The following is a 22,277-nucleotide window of genomic DNA, read 5'->3' on the forward strand; positions in this document are numbered from 1 at the left end:
ACATGTGTGAAAGAACCAATGGAATTCTTATTTTCCTACAAATTGAGTCAAACTTTGAAAAAATCTTCTGAGACTGCTTTTCCCTCAGTCTTTTGGGAATCACAGTGGCATTATCGGATTACTTTAAAATTTATCCTCTTCTGAAGGCATCAGAATTTCTTAAACTCTTATTGTGGTTTTAATGCAAAACAAGTCCCTGTAGGCTCTTGTGTTTAGAAAGGTGGTCCCCAGCTGACAGCTGTTTGGGAACCTTTAGGAGGTGGAGCCTTGTCTGTGGGGGTAGAGATGTCCATGCCTAATACAGAGCTCCTCTCTTGGGCAATCCTTGTTTCAGTACCCCTGGGGAATTTGCCTGTAGCTTTGATGGAGAAGCATCACAGTTTAAAGCTCCCCTTTTCTGGTTCTGCATTGTATTTTATTTTATTTTATTTTATTTTATGGTTCAGCTTCTCCTTTTAAATTTTCTTATAGTCATATAGTCATTGTACAACCATGAAGACCTGAGAGTATTTTTTATTTATTCTTTATTCATTCTTTCTTTCTTTCTTTAGTAATCTTGACTTTCTTTGGGTTTTAGAGCCCACAATGAAGGCCACAGACCCAGCATTGACCTCGAGTCAAGTTTCAATTCAGTTTTGTTCAAGGCACCATCATGGACCCCATACAAGGCTCCAAGCCAAGCTGTTATTGCCAAGAGGAAGAATCAAGTTCTCACAGGGCCCAAGGCCCTGTCTTCCAACTTCCAGGTCGGCGTGGAGGACTCCGGGAGAGTCAGCTGCTCCACTGCACCAAGGCGAAGAGAAGGAAAGAGGCATTATTGGTGGCATGTATAGCACTGCAGGGCTCTCTTTGCTAATCAGCACTGGAAGGATGAGGTTTACATTGTCTCCTCTACCCTTGCCTGATCCTAACTAACTTGGGAACCCTGAGCAAACTGCATAGCTTCCATGGCTTCAGTAGACTGATTTTGTTTGTAAAATCCCCAGGGAAATGGGTATGGTCTGATAACAAATGCACCTTCAGTTCTCCATATCTGCAGGGTCTGAATATGTGGATTCAACCAAGTGGGTTGAAAACACTTTTAAGACTTTCAGCCTTCACTGAACACACACAGCTTCCTTTTTCTTGTCCTTATGCCCGATAATACTATACATTATTTATATAACATTTATAATTGTTTAGGTGTTTTAAGTCATCTAAAGATGATTTAAAATGTGCAAGAGGATGCATATAGTTTCAATGGAAGTTCTATGCTGCTTTATTTAGTCCAATTGTTTTAACTACACTCATTTATAGAAGGTCAAAGAAAGCTTATGGAAGTCAGCTCTCTCTTTCCACCAAATGGGTCCTGGGATTGAACACAGGTTCCCTGACCTGCTGAGCCTTCTCACCATTTTATATAAGGCAAACTTGAGCAGCCTTGGCCGTCACTATCCTGGGAAATGCTGGGTTCAGTCCCCTGCGGGTACTGAGGGACAGTGGTATTCACTGTTCTCTTAAATGCTTCCTGTATAGCAGTTCAAGAAGACAACTTTGGCCGGGTGGTGGTGGCGCATGCCTGTCATCTTAGCACTCTGGGAGGCAGAGGCAGGCGAATTTCTGAGTTCAAGGCCAGCCTGGTCTACAAACTGAGTTCCAGGATATCCTGGGCTATGCAGAGAAACCCTGTCTTGAAGGGGAAAAAAAAAAGCAAATCAAGAAGACAACTTTGTCAGCTCTGTTTTATAGCTGAGGAGACTACGGAGAACATTGCATTGTGAGTATGATATTAATCGTGATCCAACCTTGATACATCAGTGGGAATTGAGGGCCCCACGTGCTCCAGGAAAACCCATAATTGCCCACTGAACTACATCCTTTCTGGTCTTGGTCCCCTTCCTTATTTGACAAGGAAGAGTGTGAGAACGAGTGAGGGGATGATTGGCATGTGTTTTGAATCTGGTTAATAAACGCTTTGTCTTGTAGGTTTCCACACGGGAAAGAACGACTCTGCATAGGCGTGAGAAGCCAACGAGCAATCCGGAGCAAGAAGCGTTCTGGTTTTAGACGGTGGTCTCTTCAGCCAAGAGCTGTCATTTTGTTTAATGAGTTCCAACCCTAATAAGCAGCCTAACAAGTGAGCCTCAAAATCTGTTAGTCAACCAAATGGCAAACATTTTGTAACCGGGAGATGGGGGAGCCTTATAGCTTTTAAACAGTATAATCTTAGAGCGTGCCCTGCCATCTTCCCAACTGGCAGCATAAAATACATGGGTTTTAATCATTGTACTGCAATGGTTGGAAAAGCCAGCTGATAGGAAGCTTAAACCTGGTTTATTCCTGGGGGAGAAAATGAGCTTAGAATCATGTGGTGTGTTTATTTTATTTGTATGTTTTCAAAGCAACTTCAAGGGATTAAAAATTCAAACACTATAAACATGGCAGTCAATAACACCTTCTGCTTAAAATGATATGCTAAGCCCACTGGAGTATACAAACACAGCCTGAGAAAGAGAAGTCCAATGTGAGGACCTGTTCCATGCTTCAAAGAGCCATCAAATGCACACTGGTCTGGACGTTGGTCCACTAACACCAATGTCACCGCTTCTTAGGATATTCATTGCTTTGGAGAGTTTGATATATTTTCTCATATACTTCTCCATAAGTTTTCATTATTGTTCTTAATGTAGGCTACTCCTAGCATGCTACCACTTCCATGGAATAGATCTAATACCTAATCCAGAGTCAAAGTCCCAAATAATACTTGTGGATTTGTATGCTCTTATGTGAAATGGGTGACTGGGTGATGCAGAAAAAAATGAATGGGGTTTAAATTAATCTTAACCTTTCAGGCCTCCCTCTTCAAAAAACTGACATTGTCTAGTTTGATTTTGGTTTCATCTATCTATCTATCTATCTATCTATCTATCTATCTATCTATCTATCTATCTATGTGTCTGTCTGTCTGTGCACATGTGCATACCATGGCTGACAACATATGGAGGTTAAAGGACAACTTAAAGGGTCTGTTCTCTCCTTCTACCATGTAGGCCGCAGAAATTAAACTCAGGGTTGGCAGCAAGTGTCCTTACTGTGGAGCCATCTTGCCAGTCTGATTTTGACTTTTGAATTTAGAAATCCATGCTGTGGGAGTCTGCACAGTCTATAGAGAAAGTTTAACAAAAATTGTCAATTTTCATTCCTTGGCAGGAAGCCTTTAGTGTGACTAGGAAATCTGGAAAGTTAGTTGGTCTTCCCTAAACTGTAGGTTCATAGCTCAGTGACAAGCTGGGATTTAGAGAAAGGAAGAGCCTAGTTCAAATTCAACTCCAATTTCATTGTGGACTTTGCAGTTTGAGGTGCTTGTGACAGCTTGTGACTCAGACCTCTTGCTTAGGAGAACTCGTGTGAACTCACTCGTCTGAGTTGAGCTTTAGCTGAGACACTGCTGGTTGCACCCTGGGGTGCTCCATCCCTAGCCCTGTTTCCTTCCTTGTCTTCCTCATTGGGATGATTGACATTCAACCTCAGTTGAATGCCTTGCCCTGCATTCCCCTGCCCTCTCTAAAGACTCTGAGCCCTCCAAGGACCTTTCTCCTGCATTTCCTTCTACCTTTGCTTCATGCAGAACCTGAAGAACTAGCGTGGCTAGTCACTTAACCTCTGTGTGACCCTGTGTTAGCCTCATCTGTAAAATGGGGCTATGATAGATAATCTGTCTTGATTGCACTGAATCAATACAAATTACTTCAGAAAAATGCCAGGTCCCTGTCACACACAAGCTGTCATTAATTTCCAGCCTTTTTGCCTCCATATTGCCTTCTCTTGTCTCTTCCTGCTAATACAGTCTCTTTTTGAAATATTCTTAAGTTGTTTTCTTCAGGCCCTGTTTTACTGAGGGTTTTATTGCTGTGAACAGACATGATAACCAAGGCAAGTCTTTTTTTTTTTTTTTTTTTTTTTGGTTTTTTTGGATTTGGTTTTTCAAGACGGTTTCTCTGTGTAGCCCTGGCTGTCCTGGAACTCACTCTGTAGACCAGGCTGGCCTCGAACTCAGAAATCCACCTGCCTCTGCATCCCAAGTGCTGGGATTACAAGTGTGCGCCAGCACCGCCTGGCCCAAGGCAAGTCTTAAAAAGGAAACCATTTAAGTGGGGGTGATTTACGGGTTCAGAGGATTAGTCCATTCTCAGCATGGTGAGAAGTCCAGCAACTTGTAGGCCACCATGGTGCTGGAGACAGAGCTGAGAGCTTTACACCTTGATCCAAAGGCAGCAAAGAGAAGAGTGTGTTCTAGACAGGGCAAAGCCTGAGCAAAGGAGACCTCAAAGCCTACTGTTCCAGTGACACTTCCCCCAAACAAGGCCACACCTTCTAATTGTGCTACTCCAAATGGGCCAAGCATTCAAACACTTAAGTCTGTGGGGGACATACCTATTCAAACCACTACAGGCCCCAAGGCTTTACCTAGTTTGGTGCACCCCCCCCCATCTTGCCTATCAACCAGTGTAAATACACTGACTACTAAGTATTTTTTTTTCTGGACAGTGTTTCTCTATGTAGCCCCTGGCTGTCCCTAAATTCAGTCTGTAGACCAGGCTGGCTCCCGACTCAGAGATCCACTTGCTTCTGTCTCTGGGATTAAAGGTGTGTGTCACTACCAGGTGGAAACAGAATTTTGCTGTAGGTTCTCTGAGAAATAACCCATGGGCCATTCAAACAATGGAAGTAAATCAGGAAATGGTGCTACCTTTGGCATCCTCCTGACGTAGTCCACAGCATTTTTTTTTTTTTGGTTACCCCAGTAGCCCACAGTGGCAAGCTGCTGAATAACATGCCCCATGTGGTTTTCTTTTTTCTTTCTTTTTTATTGAATATAATCTTCATTTACATTTCAAATGCTAAAACCTTTTCTGGTTTTGCCCGTCCCCGAAACCCCCCACCCCCTCCTCCCACCCCCTGCCTCCAAGTATATGCCCCTCCACCCGACCCACTCCCACCTTCCCCCCTCGATTTCCCTTTGTTGGGGCATCTATTGAGCCTTCAACTGACCAAGGACCACTCCTCCCACTGATGCAGGACAAGGCCTTCCTCTGTCACATTTTTGGCTGGAACCATGTGTGCCCCTTGGTTGAAGGTTTAGTCCCTGGGAGTCCTGGGGCGTCTGGGTGGCCAAAATCATTGTTCTTCCCATGGGGCTATAAAACCCTCCAGCTCCTCCATTGGGGACCCCACGCCCAGTCCAATGGTTGGCTGCTAGCATCTGCCTCTGCATTTGCAAGGCTCTGGCAGGGCCCCTCTGGAGACAACCATGGCATGTCCTTTTGGTATACACTTGTCGTCCATAGTAGTGCCGAGGTTTGGTGACTGTTTATAGGATGAATCCCCAGGTGGGGCAGTCTCTGGGTGGCCTTTACTTCAGTCTCTGCTCCACACATTGTCTCCCTTATTGCTCCTGTGAGTATTTTGTTCTCTTTCTCAGAGGAACCAAAGCACCCTCACTTAAATCCTCCTTCTTCTTGAGCTTCCTGTGCTGCGCGAATTGTAACTTGTTTATTTTGAGCTTTTGGGCTAACTTCTGCTTATCAGGGAGTGCATACCATGTGTGATTTTTTTCCTTTTTTAAATTTTCTATATTCTTTGTTCACATTCCAAATGATTTCCCCTTTCCCAGATCCCCCCTCCCCATATGTCCCATAAGCCTTCTTCTCTCCACCTATTCTCCAATCACCTTCCTTCTTTTTCTCTGTCCTTATATTCCCCTCCAATGCTAGATCAAGCCTTTCCAGAATCAGGACCCTCTCCTTACTTCTTCATGGGAGTCATTTGTTATGCTAATTGTGCCTTGGGTATTCAGAGCTTCTGGGATAATTAATATCCACTTATCAGAGATTGCATTCCATGTCTATTTTGTGATTGGGTTACCTCACTTAGGATGATATTTTCCAGTTCCAACCATTTGCCTAAGAATTTCATGAATTTAATTGCTGAGTAGTATTCCGTTGTGTAAATATACCACATTTTCTGTATCCATTCCTCTGTTGAGGGGCATCTGGGTTCTTTCCAGCTTCTGGCTATTATAAATAAGACTGCTATGAACATAGTGTCCTTATTGCATGCCGGGGAATCCTCTGGGTATATGCCCAGGAGAGGTATAGCAGGGGCCTCCGGAAGTGTCATGTCCAGTTTTTTGAGGAGCCGGTTGTGGTGGTGCACGCTGGTAGGATTTGCTGAAGGAGGCAGAAGCAGAAGTATGACGAATTAGAGGCCAGCCTGGGCTACACATGTATGTTCTTTTACTTCTCTTCCAGAGCCTCCTCGCCCAGCTCTCAAACTACTTGCATTCAAATATCTGTCATCAGGTTTGCTCTGGGAGAACTTAGTCTGCAATTGCTCATATAAGAATGATCACGCCGGGCGGTGGTGGTGCACGCCTTTAATCCCAGCACTCTGGGAGGCAGAGGCAGGTGGATTTCTGAGTTCGAGGCCAGCCTGGTCTACAGAGTGAGTTCCAGGACAGCCAGGGCTACACAGAGAAACCCTGTCTCGAAAAAAAAAAAAAAACAAATCCAAAAAACCAAAAAAAAAGAAAGAAAGAAAGGAAGGAAAGAAAGAAAGGAAAGAAAGAAAGGAACGAAAGAAAGGAACGAAAGAAAGGAAAGAAAAAAAAAGAAATGTGACAGGAAAGGAATTCACAGAGAATCCTGGCTACAGCCGTTAGAGAAAACAAAGAAGAGAGACTCCAACCAAAGTGAGACAGAAGACCTCTTGAAAAGGACCAGTGCGAATATTGTAAGGAGAGGGGTTACTGGGCCCAAGGGTGCCCTGATGAATGGAAGCCAGGGGTGGGAAATCCCAGTCCTTGGGAAAAGCCCCTCAAAATGGCAAAGGTGTTAGACCTGGGGGAAGACAGTGATTAGGGGGAGACAGGGTTTGGACGCCCTCCTCGAACCCAAGGTAACTGATAGTGGAGGGGAAACCCACTCAACCCTGTGATTGACACAGGGGCTCAACACTCAATCCTCCTTTAAGCTGATGGCCCCATTTCCAAGAAAAATTTTGGGTCCAAGGAGCCACTGGCACCGAAATGTATTCCTGAACTACCTGAAGAACAGTGGACCTAGGGATGGGCCAGCTATCCTATTCAGTTAGGGTTGCCCGAGACTGTCCCTACCCTCTGTTGGGGCAAAACATACTCCCCAAGATGGAGGCCCAGATACACTTGCTACCTGACGAGCAACAACTAACTGGTCCAAAAGGAGAGCCCATGGGTGGAGGCAAGACTACCTGCTTTACAGACAGGAGCAGTTTTCTCCATGAAGGTCAGAGATGATCAGGTGCTACTATAGTAGATGGTACAAATGTCATCTGGGCTGAACCTCTACCCCCTGGCATGTCAGTGCAGAAAGCAGAGCTAATTGCCCTCACAAAGCCTTTGAACTTGGGGCCCCACAAGAAAATTAACATCTACATAGATAGCAGGTATGCCTTTGCCATAGCCCACATCCACAGGGCTATACACCAAGAGGGAGGACTGCTCACAACAGAGGGAAAAGAAATAAAAAACAAGCAGGAAATCTTGGATCTCTTGGATACCCTGATGAAAGCCGCTGATAAACTGTGAGTATTATTCATTGCCCAGGATGTCAGAAGGGAAGAGATTCAGTGGCCTGGGGCAATAACCAGGCAGATCAAATAGCTTGAGAAGTGGCTATGCAGGAGCCTATCCCGGTTATGGACCTGCAAGAGACACCCAATGAGGAATGGGACTGGACTAAGGGATGGCCTCAGTTAAAATATACAGAAGAAGAAAGGACTCAGATTGCCAGCCACCCTACCAACTATTGCCAAGGAAAGAAATGACAATGGTGCACACAAGAAGGGAGAACTATACTCCCTAGAAAGTAAGCAAAAGACTTACTAAGCCAACTGCACAGATGGACTCATGTAGGGGATTAAAAAGCTTGCCCAAGCAGTTGGGAGACCTAAAGTATATATAATGGACCTCAGGTTTGGGGCCAGAGAGATAGTAGAACAGTGTAAGATATGCCAGCAAGTGAATGCTTATGTGGCCAAGAGTAAACAGGGCAAAAGACCTACAGGAGAATGGCCTGGAGTATATTGAGAGGTTGATTTTACAGAAGTTAAACCAGGAAAATATGGTTATAAATACATTCTAGTGTTTGTAGATACTTTCTCTGGATGGGTTGAGACATTCCCCACCAAGCAGGAAACAGCTACTGTGGTAGTCAAAAAGATATTAGAGGAAATTTTCCCAAGGTTCGGAGTGCCCAAGGTAATTGGATCAGATAATGGTCCTGCTTTTGTCTCTAAGTTAAGTCAGGGATTGGCAGAGATGTTGGGAACTAATTGGAAGCTCCATTGTGTATACTGTCCCTAGAGCTCAGGGCAGGTAGAGAGAAAGAACAGACCTCTAAAAGAGACCTTAACTAAACTGTCCTGGAACACTGACACTGACTAGGTGCTGCTCGTTCCCCTGGCCCTGTTCCAAGCCCAGAACACCCCCTACCATTTCATCTGGCACCTTTGAGATCCTGTATGGGAACCCCAATCCCCTGATCCTGGCTTTTGACAGCCCCCAGAGTGACTTTTCAGGCTGTCAAGGATCTTAAGGCTCTATTGCAAGCTTTCCAGATCAGCCACCAGGAATTGTGGCCTAAACTTAGTTCCCTGTATAACACAGGTACCTCAGAGGTTCCACACAAGTACCAAGTTGAGGATTGAATATATGTTAAGAGGCATCTTGCTGAAAACTTGGAAGCAAAGTGGAAAGGGCTTTTCCTGGTGGTGTTGGCCACTGCAACTGCCCTTAAAGTGGATGGAGTAACTGCCTGGGTTCACGTCAGACCAGCACCTACCTGCACCCGACTGAAGAGCAGCCAGACACCTAAGCACCCCCCTCAAGCACAAGATCACCTGCCATTCTGCAAGGCCAGAGAAACCATGAGATGGCTATGGTGTATCTTCCTTCCTGCACTGAGCCTCAGCACCCCAAAACCCTACCAAAGTGACTTGGCAAGTACTCTCAGCCACTGGGGATGGAGCACGGTTCACTAGAGAGGAACACCCACCGTATACCTGGTGGCTGGGCCTTGTCTTCGATCTCTGTAAGTCAAGCCAGCCTTGACTCTTGGGATATCCCCACCCTAGAGACACAGGGGGAGGGATTACCCGGATGTGGGGGACAAGGGACTTACGAATCTAAACCGTGTCCCAGAAGTGGCCTTGGAGGGTGGGGCTTAGGGTGTGGACATCCAAAGTTGAGAAATGTCCTTTGAGAACCGCCCCCAGATGGGAGAAGCCAGCAGCAAGCCCATCGGGGTGTGTGTGTGTGTGTGTGTGTACCCCTTTTTCTGCACTACCTGGAGGTGTGAAACATCAGGAAGCATATACTAGAGACCATTCCGGGCGTAGTAAAGTATACAATAGCCACAGTGAGGGAAGGGCAAGCCAAGCTGAAGAGAGAAAAAGAACAGAGTCAGGGCTGGTTCAAGTCTTGGTTTAACTTCTCCCCTTGGTTAACCACCCTCATATCCACCTTGTTAGGACCTCTAATTGTTCTCCTGTTGTTGCTGACTTTTGGACCCTGCATATTGAACAAGCTTATAGCCTCCATAAAAGAGAGGATAGGAGCAGTGCAGCTGATGGTCCTGTGTCAACAACATGAGACCCTGAGGACAGGACCTGAAGAATATGAGTTAGTTACCCAAGACCCCTGAGAATAGCTCCAGGATTGGAGCTTGTACAAGAAAAAGGGGGGAATCAGGGACTGTAAGGGTTTTTCCAGTCACACATCCTCCTTACAGTTTCACTCTCTTGTCTGGTGTCAAGGCTAGGCCAAGTTCCATTCTGTACCCACAGGAATATTCTTGAGTAAACAAATTCTCAGAATGTACTGACTGATAGTCACCTGACCTTCTGGAAAGTCCCAGGTAGAGTTCAAATGCGTGTCATGCTTGCTAGCCAATATATTTAAAGGTCAATATGCTTAGCCAATAAGTTTGAACTGTAGCCTTGCTGATATAACCTGTGCCCCTAAAGCGTATAAAGACTGCTCGTAATAGCCATTCAGGGGTCACCTTCTAATCACTTCCCTTGAGGGACTAGTTGAAGGTTGACCCTGATGCACTGGAAAAATAAACCTCTTGCTTTTGCATCAAAAAGAAAAAAGAAAGAAAGAAAAGAAATTCTTAGGCAAATGGATGAAACTAGAATATATCATCCTGAGTGAGGTGACCCAATCACAAAAGAACACACATGGTATGCACTCACTGAGAAGCGGATATTAGCCTAGAAGCTTGGATTACCTACAATACAACCCACAACCATACGGAGCTTAAGAAGAAGGAAGACCAAAATGTAGATGCTTCAATCCTACATAAAACAGGGAACAAAATAATTACAAGAAGTAGAGGGAGGGAGGGGCCTGGGAAGGAGAGGGGAGCGGGAGGGAAAGGGTGGGCAGGATCAGGTATTGGAAGGGACAGGAGAGAAATATAAAGGGTCAGGAAATTGAATAGAAACATATAGCACTAGGAGATGGGAAACAGGGTGTAGCTACTAGAAAAGTCCCAGACTCCAGGGAAGCAAGAGGCTCACAGGTGATAACTTTAGCTAAAATACCCAACATAGGGGAGACAGAACCTGTGGAGACCACCTCCAATAGACAGGCACAGCCCCCAGCTGAGGCATGGGGCTACCCAGACAGCTCAAAAATTTTAACCCAGAAATTTTCCTGTGTAAAGGAAATGTAAGGACAAAGAGTAGAGCAGAGACTGAAGGAAAGGCCATCCTTCAGTCCTACCCGGGGATCTATCCCATCTGCAGACACCAAACCCAGACACTATTGCTGATGCCAAAAACCAATTGTTGACAGGAGCCTGGTATGACTGCTCCCTGAGAGGCTCTACCAGCACCTGACCAATACAGATGCAGATATAGCCAACCATCAGACTGAGCACAGGGTCCCCAATGGAGGCTAGAGAAATGATTGAAGGAGCTGAAGGAACTTGCAGCCCCATAGGAGGAACAACAATATGAACCAACCAGTACCCTCAGAGCTCCTAGGGACTAAACCACCAACCAAAGAGTACACATGGAGGGACCCATGGCTCCAGCTGCATATGCAGCAGAGGATGGCCTTGTTGGACATCAGTGGGAGGGGAGGCTCTTGGTCCTGTGGATGCTCATAGCTAGAGCAGTGAGGCTGGAGTCAGGGAGTGGGTAGGGGAGCACCTTCACAGAGGCAAAGGGGAGAGGGAGAGGGGCGATAAGATGGGGGGCTTGTGGAGACGTAACCAGGAAGGAGGGTGTCATTTGAAATGTAAATGAAGAAATAATAATAAGAAGAAAGATCTAGAAGCTGAGTCCCAGGGTAGTTGTGGGACAATATAGGTGGTCTCCAGGTTCAGAGGAACTAGTTTGGATTCTCTCATAGGGTAATTCAAGAGGTATCTTCCTGGAAAACAGTAAGAATTATCAACAAGCTCAGATTTTAACACATCTTTTCTGACTTCAATGTAATGGTGTAAAAATCCATCCAAGAGAGGGTGTTATATGCTGACATTGTCTTCCAACCAAACATATTTATTGAATATATTCTGTCTGTTCAGCATGACACTGATGTTTAAGCACCTCGTCTTACTGTTTCTATGGCTGTGAGAAAACACCGCGACCAAAAGCAAGCTGGGGAGGAAAGGGTTTATTTGGCTTACACCTCCACTTCACAGTTCATCATCAAAGGCCATCAGGACAGGCACTGAAACAGGGCAGGAACCTGGAGGCAGGAACTGATCAGGTTACCTGCTAAGCTTGTCTGTGCTTGCTGTCCCCTGATCTCCTTTGTTCCTCAGAATGGATGCGGTAGCATCCATAGCAGTGGAGAAATGGATGCCAGGTGTGTATGGCAGAGAGAATAGGGAGATCGAAGAATGGCCAAACCAGGAACCAGCTGAACAGCAATGAAACAAAGAAGAAAGTACTCTGACACATCACCAGGCACAGTGTAGCCATATACACTGGGAAGCTCTACTCTGAGATAAGATTCCAGGACCCATGTCTTCACTGTTGTTATAGAGTACAATAACAATGACCTTGCTGGGGATAGTGGCACATGCCTTTAATCCTAGCACTTGGGAGGCAGAGGCATTCAGCCTGGTCTATCTAAAATAAAAGCCCTCTGAGCAGTACCTGGCACCATTGTAACCATTATGGAACGGTTTGTCTTTGTCAACATTATTATGACTGTTGCCAAAAAAGTTTACATTTTCCTCTTCAGACTCCCACTCACTTTTAAAATGAGGCCAAAAAACAAAGCATGCATATTTTAGAAATTTTACAAAGAAAATAAGTCTATTTTAAAAAGTCCCACATCTAGTCAGTTGCTTATATTGCCAGGACAAAAGGTAATTTGACTTTGCTCAATTTGGCACTTGAGCACATTTTGGATGACTGCGGCCATGCACAGTCAAACAGGACTAGACTTGGGTTTTTATTGGGTTCGTAATACTCGACCATAATTCCAGGCATAACACCACATCTCTGCTCTCTATGTCTATCCTACTTGGAAAGTTCCCAGAGGAGAAGAACGGTCACTCCCGTCTGGGCATCTGTCAGAAAGCAGCAGCACTAAGCCAGCCTTTGCCGAATGCCCTGAATGGCGATGGGCCTTGCTTGCTTGCCACAGTTGTAAGCAGGCTGCGACTCCTCCGGCTCAGTGTCCTCGGCTCACAAATGCCAAGTTGTAGCAGAAATAAATATAAGGAGACAAGAAGATCTCAGTGGAGTTTGATGAGATTCTTCTTACAGATTTGTGTGTGTGTGTGTGTGTGTGTGTGTGTGTGTGTGTGTGTGGTTTTTGTTGCCGTTGTTGCTGTTTAATGACTGTTTTCTCCAGCAACTTCAAATGTTTTCTCACACGGTACACGGCCCATCAAAGCCACCACCCGTTTCCACTCACAGGTTCAGAAATGAAGAAGGCTGGCCAGGGTTGCACCCCATGAAAACACGGCATCTGTTCGCAGCTGGTTATTTTTGCTAGCTGCCTGCCAAAAACCACAAGCCAACGGAGGATTCCTTCTCAACATACATAACTACCCTAATTGACACAAGTTCCTCTCTCTATGAAGGAGGCATACCAAGTGACAGTGAAATGCAATAGGAGAATGTGAGGCTTACTGTCACATAAAATGGCCGTTTCTAAACTTGTGTTTTTCAGACAACGAAAAGTGGAGGGGGCAAGAGAGAAGATTGAACAGACTTGTCCATTTCAGTGGTTAATTCTGCTTCCAGCCTCGCTACTGTATGCCCTCCCACTTCCTCTGATCTTCTTTCCAGTTGGCCTGGGGGTCAAAGCTGAGAGCACTGGACCAATCAAACTCTTCCTTTTTAGAAAGACATTTCTGCAGTGTTCCCCTGCGAACCCAGCATGCTTACTGGAAACGAGGTAGGGGACAGAAGCGATGCAAGAATGAGTGTGCACTCTCATAGCACCAAAGAACAGGCTCCTCCTTCAAATCAGGAGCAGCTTTTAAATCACACGGAGCATCAGCAAAGGCAGAAAATGGATGTGCGTATATGAAAAATGTGCTGACGGATTATGCAAAGCTTCGAGTCTGCTTCCAAAAGCTGATAAGAAGTGGAAGAAAGCAATCAAGGCTTGACTCTGTGTAGCAAAGCCCAGGAAAGATCCAGGGCTGTATTGTCAGTACTGTTTCTCCTCCTGCATAATAGATCCTCTTCTCCCTTCCACAAGCAGTTTACAAGGCTATGTTTAGAATAGACGTCAGAGCTCTGAAACCAACTCGCAGAAGCAAGACTTTCCCAAGGGTGCCACTTAGTGGTGCCTTTGTTTATTGCAATATAGCTTAGCCCTGCTGCAGATTCAGAAGGATGCCGAAACACCAATCAATGGGATCAAGTCCCTCCATGATTTACAAAGTTGAACTTTTGGGACTTGGCATTGGAATGGTGTGTGGTGAGTATCAAACACACAGGTGTCGTGATATGATTAAAATGTTAAGGTGAGTGCACAAGGCAGAAACCGTGCATCAGGAAACAGGTCTGCTTGTATACTTGGCTGGTTTTATGAATCATCATATCCAGGACTTTTTCTTCATCTCTTCTGTATCAAGCCATGAAAAGATTTACAAAGGACTACTGAGAAAAGAATTCTGAAAGTGCATCTTCTGGGGATCGGACTTAGGTGCTGCGCAAGACACACACACACACACTAACAATGATAAAAAAAAAAAAAATACTGGCCGGGCAGTGGTGGCACACACCAGCCAGGGCTACACAGAGAAACCGTGTCTTGAAAAACCTAAAAAAACAAAAAAACCTTTAAAATATCAATACAAGTATTTGATATGTAGAGAACCCTGGCATAGCTTCATAGCCTCTACAATGATTCTGCCTCCCATAGCCTTGGCAGATCAATTACTTTGAGTTTAGCCTTTGCTTTAGTGAGGAAAGCCACTATGCTGAAGCAGGTTTTCAAGACAGTTTGTTCCTAAGCATACGGAAGCTCAGACTGAATGGGACTGCACTTCTGCGGAGTGTCCGCCCTTGCCCCAGCGCAGCGGTCTTCCAAGGTGCTTCCTCAGCAGCTCCCACAGAAGCTCAGTGCCCTTCTTCCACACATCTCCTCTGCCACCACAAGCTTTCATTTGCCGTAGTATTTAGAGACTTTGTTCCCAGGTTCCCCTCCCACCCCCCAGACAATGCTTCTTTGAAAATCTGGCACACAAAACCAAATGCACTTCCCCCAATGACAGCCTGTTCCACCTACGGATGGCCTCACTTGAACCTGTTCAAAACACACAGACACCCATATGTCTGCCTCTCTCTAGTTTAACTTTCAACTTTTCCAGTTTAAAGAGCAACAACCAACAATAAGATGGGGGGGAGAACAAGCAAAATCCTAGCTGTGTGGAATTCTTCTTCCCCATCCCACCACCCTTTATCTCAGCAAGCCCATTCCTTCTGTATTTCTGATTCAAATGTAACAGACAATGCCTTCTCGTGGCTAAATTGAACTTGTCTCAAACTTGAACCTTTTCTAGCATGTTGACTTCTGTTCTGAGAAGTGCGGGGCATCTTTGTGTCTCGCCTCTCCTGATGCCGGCTTTCTGGTTTTTGCATGCGGCCCTGTGGAAGCAGAGATGCTGGAGAGCCGTGGGCTTTGCAGTGCTTTAGCGCCAGTGGTTCTTCTCTTCTGCAGTTTCCTCTTGAAGACACCATTTTCTTTTGCTCATATATACATACCTCTTGGATTCTGTGGCCATGATCTCTTGCCTGTATATTTTGGAGAATTTTTGCAATCTTCTTTCCTGAACTCCACACACATTCCTGGGGATCCTTTTTTTTAGGCACGCCCAATTATTCTTGTCCTTCTCCCCCTACATCTTGTTACCCCTGCCTGTCACCTCGTGGACAATAATTAGGATTGGTCTATCAGCTCTCCTCTGGGCTTTAACAACACCGTAAGGTAATGAGAGATAAACAAAAGAGATGTGACAAATGATTAAAGCCAGAAATGAGGCTAGGAAGAAATTCGTAAAACAGATGTAGAAAGAACTCCAGGAGGCCTGACTGTGTTTCAATTTTTTTTTTCTTGGGCTCAGTTCAAGTCCAATAGACTGAACAGAAATACATGAAGTCACAATGGGTGGAAGGTCTTTCTTGGTTCTTACCTTGCGTATACTAATTCTTGACCCAGTAGCACCACATGTCTTCTGGGACTTCATAAACTGGACCTTATACTATTCCTCTGCCATGGGTATTCAGGAAACAGAGGATTCTGAACGTATAATTTGAAGGCATCAGCTGAAGGCCTGAGCAGAGCTGCAGCTAAGTACCCCACCTAACAAAAGTCCTGCAGTCAGACGCCACCTACAGTCAGCAGCCATTGTCTTTATTTGCTAAATGAAAATTCCCTACTCACCTGGCAAGCACTGGCTGGCAATGTCCTGGCTGCATGCGCTCTGCACTTTACCAGCCACACAGTGCTGACAGCTGTGCATTGCAAACAACTTCTGCTCTGCCTGGGACTTCCTTCGTACCCCTGGGATGCAAACAGCCTCGGGCCATTAGCAAAAGTGATTTGATGTCAAAATACACCCACAAGGAACAACTTGGAGGCATGTGCTCTGTATTCCCCCAGATGAGCCCAGCAGGATTGAATCCCTGTTGCCCCGTGTGCTAAGCCACTCATAGATGCCAGCAGCACTGTTCACAGGTGCCAACATCACTCGGCATTGATTGACAGCTTGGCCTGATCCTGCCTCCCATGCATCCATGCTTGCTGTGTGCATGGCCACTAGTAATCTGCTTGCTCTCAGAGCCACTCTCAGGGCCATTGGTAGCTGGGGAAGGGGGCCGAGTGTAAAATACTCTTGTGCCTATAACTAAGTTTCACTCCTTGGTCACTCTTCCCTGGAAAGTGGGCACAGGGACAGTTGCAGGGAAGCTAACATTGTGTACTCTACCCCTAGGCTGACTAGCTAGCTGCTTGTGCCTCCTCAGGAGCACAAGCATGAAGAGTTTTCATTTTTCTTTGTTGGCTCAAAGGTAGAGCATTTGGAAGACCCCACCTACAAGGTACCTGGGCTCACTTTCATCACCTCCCTGTCAGCTTCTACAGACTCCCTAAGCATCAGGTTCTCAGGATATTGTCCAAGGATCACCATATTCCAAGTTACCTGCGATGTGTATTGAAAATAAGATTGCTGCAGTCTCGTCAAGGAGATGTGGCATTCCAGAAATGAAGCCAGGGAACACAATTTTCATTTTTAGTTTACTTTCAATGCTGGAAGTCAACCTCTGTAAATGCTAGCCATGAGGAATAGATAGTTTAAACAGTTTCTTGAGGGAATCTTAATCAGCCTGACATTTTCAGTGCGCCGATCTGAAGTTTGTCAACAACCAGCAGAATCAATTTAGCCCATTAGTTATTTGCCCAGATACCTTCAGCCAAACACAACATTCAGTGTTGGGGGTTTCATCCCATGATTCCCTTTTCCTGTTTCTATCTTCACCCCCTTTAGTTGGGTGGGGATTCTCCTGTCCTCTCCAGCTTCTGACACTGCTTTAACTATACAGAGGGTATAAGTGCCTGGGCTTAGGACTGGAGTTTAGCCCATGAGAAGTAGTGATGATATCTATGAGCGTGTAAAGGTCCAGCTTCCTTATCTGGGATGTGAGTGACCCTCAAGAGAGAGCTCCCAACACTTGGGAGATATAAGCAAGAAGGTCAGGAGTTCAAGGCCAGTCTAGACCACATAGTGAGTTCTAGGTCACCCCAGACTACATGAGAACCAGTCTCACAAACAAACAAAGTCCCCTGCAGAAGTCTGGAGAAGGGAGTTTGCTCGGCTTCCTCCATTTCTCTGCCTTCCGTCTCCATTCCCTTCCCTGCTTCCTCTGGGAACACATCCTTAGTAAACCATTTGCATGATGGTCTTCATCTCAGCGTCTGCTTCTGGAAACATTTACCCAAGGATCTATTTTGCTTCAATTTTTGACCTTTGTGACAACTTGAACGTGGTTAATTACACTGTAAGCAGTGCAGAGCTAGACAGTGGCAGCACATACCCTTTAATCCAAGCACTCGGAAAATAGAGGCAGGCAGAGAATCTTGAGGAGTTTTTGAGGTGTAGTTTGAGGCCAGACTAGTCTACAAAGTGAGTTCCAGGACTGCCAGGACTACACAGAGAAACCCTGTCTCAAAAAACAAACAAACAAACAAATAAATAAATAAATAAATAAAATTTAGCTGCAAATTGTTTACAAAGAGCTAGAGCTAGTGATATAGCTCCATGCTTGCCTACCATCTATCTACATAGGTTCTGATTCAATCTTCAGAGCAGAGGCAGAAGAGGAGGTGGTGGGGGAGAGAGGAGGGGCGTAAGTCATGTTTAAAGAATGTATAGGTCATTTGAGTTTGCTTTCTTTTCATACTCTATTATGTCTTCCTTTCTGTCCATAAGAGCTCATATTAGTCAGCACTAACCCTTTAGTATTCTAGGTACTGTGTATGTCTTTTACATGTTTATAAGAATTCTATGGCATTGGCACTTTTATCGCATCATTTTGTGATGAGGAAACTGAGCACACAGCAAATGACTTGTTCAAGTTCCTATAACTAGTGAGCGGCAGAATCAACCCTTAAGATGGGTGATTTGGTTCTTGTAGTTGAGGATGTGGCTCAGTCCTTTCTGGGAGCCACAGTGTATTTACTTACTTGGCATTACTTTGACAGTATGGCCTGCCTTGTTTACCATGCATTTGGTATGGCTAGCTTGTCTCACCCCAAAGACAGTAAGGCCCTTGACAGTAGGTCCAACTCTTTATACTATTTACAGCTTCTTGGGCCGGGGACAAGATGTACCCTCTGGGTACTTATATCAGTGTCCCTTCAACTTCTTGATGGCCTTTTGCTGTTGCTGTTGTTCTTTCTTCAATCACCTCCACTAGTTGCGAGTCTGGATGCCGTCCCATTCCTTTTTGTTCATCACCATCCTGTGGCATGTCCATAGATTGTGTAAATTTTTAGATACTATAATCCAAGTTGTACACGGGTAGCAAAATTCACGATAGCAGTAAAAATTAAGCCAATATAAATCCTCTAGTCTTCAGACACAAATCAATACATGTTTTGCACACTTTACTGTGTTTTCCAGTTGGGTAGTTACCTTTAACATGTAGCTTTTTAATGAAACTTTAAGTTAACTTAAAATCCAGTCTTTTAGTCACGCTGAGCATATTTCAAGTGCACAGTGGCTACACATGGCTAAATAGACACTGCAGAGACAGAATGGAACACTCGCACCATGAAAAGTCCTCTTGCTGGTATTCCAGAGGCCAGCCACAGCCGTTTTTTCCTTTGAAGACTGAATAAAATTATTTCTTTCCAGTTTCCATGGGCTCCTACCCACAACCACTAAAATTGCATACACATCCTCCCTCCTGTACAAGGGGTCTATTCATGTTTTTCTTCTTATGCAGGAGGCTAATATGGGACTTGGGATGTGGATGAAAGATGATATTGGCAGGAATCCCCTCCCCCATCCCAGCAGTCCCAGAGGACGTTTGGAGTTCTGCCGCCTGTAGTCCTGCTTCTTTACTTTCAGAAACCTTCAGTAGGGTCCCAACCTCCCTAAGGCTGTGACCTTTACTACAGTTCCTCATGTTGTGGTGATTCCCTGAACCATAAAATTGTTTTCATTGTTACTTCATGACTGTGATTTTGCTACTGTTATGAGTTGTAATGTAAAAACCCTGTGTTTTCTGATGGTCATAGGTGACCCCTGTGACAGGGTTGTCCAACCCCCCAGAAGAGCTGCGACTGACATGAGAACTGCTGTTCTAGAACATAAAGCTTCATCCCTCATCTGCTAGCACAATGCTCTCTCCAAGTTCCCAGGCCTTGACACAAAACTAAGTGATGTCGGTTTTCTCCTTCAGTGTTGCACTTACTAGTTAAAGTCAAAATAGAGCAGCTCAAACATTAAAAAAAAATCAAGCAAGCTAACCAAAAAAATATCCAAAGGACTTAAATAGAATCACAAATTATGAGAGAAATAAAAAGTAAAATCATAACAAGGGCGAACAAACATGACGGCATTTGCCTTTACTCCTACGGGGTAGGCATATGCTAGCAGATTTCTCAGTCTGAAGCCAGGGCCACATAGTAAGACTAATACACACACACACACACACACACACACACACACACTGCCTTAGTGTTTCTATTGCTTTGATGAAGCAGCATAACTAAAAAGTAACTTAGGGAACAAAGGGTTTATTTCACTTATACTTGTAGGTAACAGTCCGTCACTGAGGGAAGCCGGAGCAGGACCTCAAGCAGGGCAGGAACCTGAAGGCAGGAGCTGATGCAGAGGCCACGGAGGGACGCTGCTTACTGGCTTGCTTCCCCTGGCTTGCTCAGCCTGCTTTCTTATAAAACTCAGGACCACCAGCCCAGGGATGGCACCACCCACAATGTGCTGAGGCCTTCCCAATCAATCAGTGATTAAGAAAATGCCTTACAACTTCCTCTTCTGGTATGTCTGAAGACAGGAACCGTGTACTTGTATACATAAAATAAATAAATCATTTAAAAAGAGAGAAAGAAATGCATATATATATATATATATATATATATATATATATATATATATATATATAGGGTGTGATGGCACATGCCTTTAATCCCAGAAGTCTGGTTTACAGAGCAAGTTCCAGAACAGCCAGAATTACAGGGAGAAACCCTGCCTTGAAAATCCAAAAGCAATGAAATAAAATAAATACGTCTGAAAAAAGAAAGAAAAGAAAACGTTTTACAGGCTTGCTGACAGTCCCATCTTCTGGAGGCATTGAACCGAGGCTCCACCCTCTCAGATGACGTAAGCGTCTGTCAAGTTGACATAAAACTATCAAGTTTCTAGTACCAAACATGCTTGTAAAATATTTGAATAAAATGGTTGCATGAGTTGAATTTTGTCACACAAATAGGAACTGATGTCTGGGCTAGTGAATTAGACAAAGGCCACAGCATACATATGCTAACAAACTTCTAGATTCCTACTTTGTCATTATTAGAAGTACATTTTGCTCAATTTAGCACAGATTTCCCTTAATATATCTTCCTTACTATAATGTGAACTTTTCAAATGCAAAGCTTTTATAACATTAGTTAGTTAATGCTAAAAAATGCATTACAAACTCTAAAATATCTCAAATAAATTTTATGTTTTTGCAACCTAAAAAAAAAAACAACTATCAAGTTTCCACAATGTCAAATTTACTGAATGCGAATAAAGTCAGGAGGTTTAGTGGCTTTAACGACAGCAATTTGCCATAAAGCCTGCCAAACTTAGTAACTTGGCCTGCGCAAATCCAAGTTCTTTATTTATTTATTCCAATCTTAATTACCAATGTTATTTCTTACCTTACACAGCACACCACACATAGTAAATGTGTGTGTGTGTGTGTTACAGAATGAGTACATGTTATAAAGGTTGCAACAGAGCTGAAGAGACTTCAGAAGCCTGCTGAGAAAGAGTCTGTGTAAATAACATAATAAACCCGATCTGTTCTGAGAGGGAACTGCTCTAGTCAGGCTTAAACAGGAAGTTGCTGAATTCAGCTTCAAGAATAAAAAAAGACCAAACCGTGTCAGACACAGGTGTCAATAGGTCAGGTCCAGGTCCAGACTGGAAAACAGGTCCATCATTTGGAATGGAAAAGCAGGCAGTCCAGGGGGCTCCATCAAGGAAGGTGGTGGGGGGGAGGCAAGTCAGGGAGTAACCATCCTTTTTTTTTAAAGCCTACAGCATCCGATATTCGCAGGCGGTCTCCCATCCAAGTACTAACCAGGCCCGACCCTGCTTAGCTTCCGAGATCAGATGCGATCAGGTGCCTTCAGGGAGGTATGGCCGTAGACGAGTTGTCATCCTTGATATGCACAATATACATCAGATAAAAGTTTTCACGGGGCCATGACTTGTCAGTGCTTTGTGTCCCTCACTTCAGAGTCCAGGCAAGAAAGTCATACCCTTTCCTTCATCCAACTTGTCTGTGAAGTCCTTGGGCCTCGTTTTTCTGATATGATTTGAAGATGTTCAGGATCCTAGTGTAGCCCTGAACCTTTCTCGGAGTGAGTTTCTAAGCACAAAAATCATGTCCTAGGTTGACATACTACAATGATCAAGAACAGCTAGCCAGGAGCAGAATTACAGAATTGAAAAGGCAAGATTAGTCCATTTAGAGACTTTCCCCAAACTCTAAACTTTGATGGATTTGGTGTTTTAGTTTTGGCAGGTGGCACTATCTACATGCTAAGTTTCATGGCCTGAATTGTATTTCGATCATGGAGTTCATTGTGCTAAAGTCTCGGGGCCTACTAAGGTCTAGAGCCCTGTTACAACATTGGGTGGCTAAAGTGTTCAGATTCGTGGAGACAGAAGCCAGAAGTGAGAGAGAAAGAAACAGGAAGTTGTAAATTGGGTTAATAGTTTCAGTTTTACATGATGAAAATATTCTGAAGAACTCTGAAACCAAGTTCAGAAGGTGTCTCATAACCATATACTATACTTCAAACTCTAGTCTATATACTTAAAAACAGTTAAGATGGTAGGCTAGGAGAAGGGGAATCCAAGAGGGCCAGACTAGCAGCGGTGAACAGAATGAGGCAGTGTATCAGGGAGGGCACTGCAGGAAACAGATGACACACCCAAAGTGGAACTTGGGAGAATTCAATAAAGAAACCACACACA

General features: G+C 44.5%; 1 non-coding gene across 1 annotated transcript; it reads right to left on the reverse strand.

Annotated features, from left to right (window-relative positions):
- Positions 1 to 21,326: 21,326 nt before the first annotated feature.
- LOC127675825 (5S ribosomal RNA) lies at positions 21,327 to 21,445 on the reverse strand. The gene has a single exon (XR_007975516.1). It is a non-coding gene; the product is annotated as a 5S ribosomal RNA (ribosomal RNA).
- Positions 21,446 to 22,277: the final 832 nt, after the last annotated feature.

The sequence above is a fragment of the Apodemus sylvaticus genome, chromosome X (genome assembly GCF_947179515.1).
Source record: "Apodemus sylvaticus chromosome X, mApoSyl1.1, whole genome shotgun sequence".
Lineage (NCBI taxonomy): Eukaryota > Metazoa > Chordata > Mammalia > Rodentia > Muridae > Apodemus > Apodemus sylvaticus.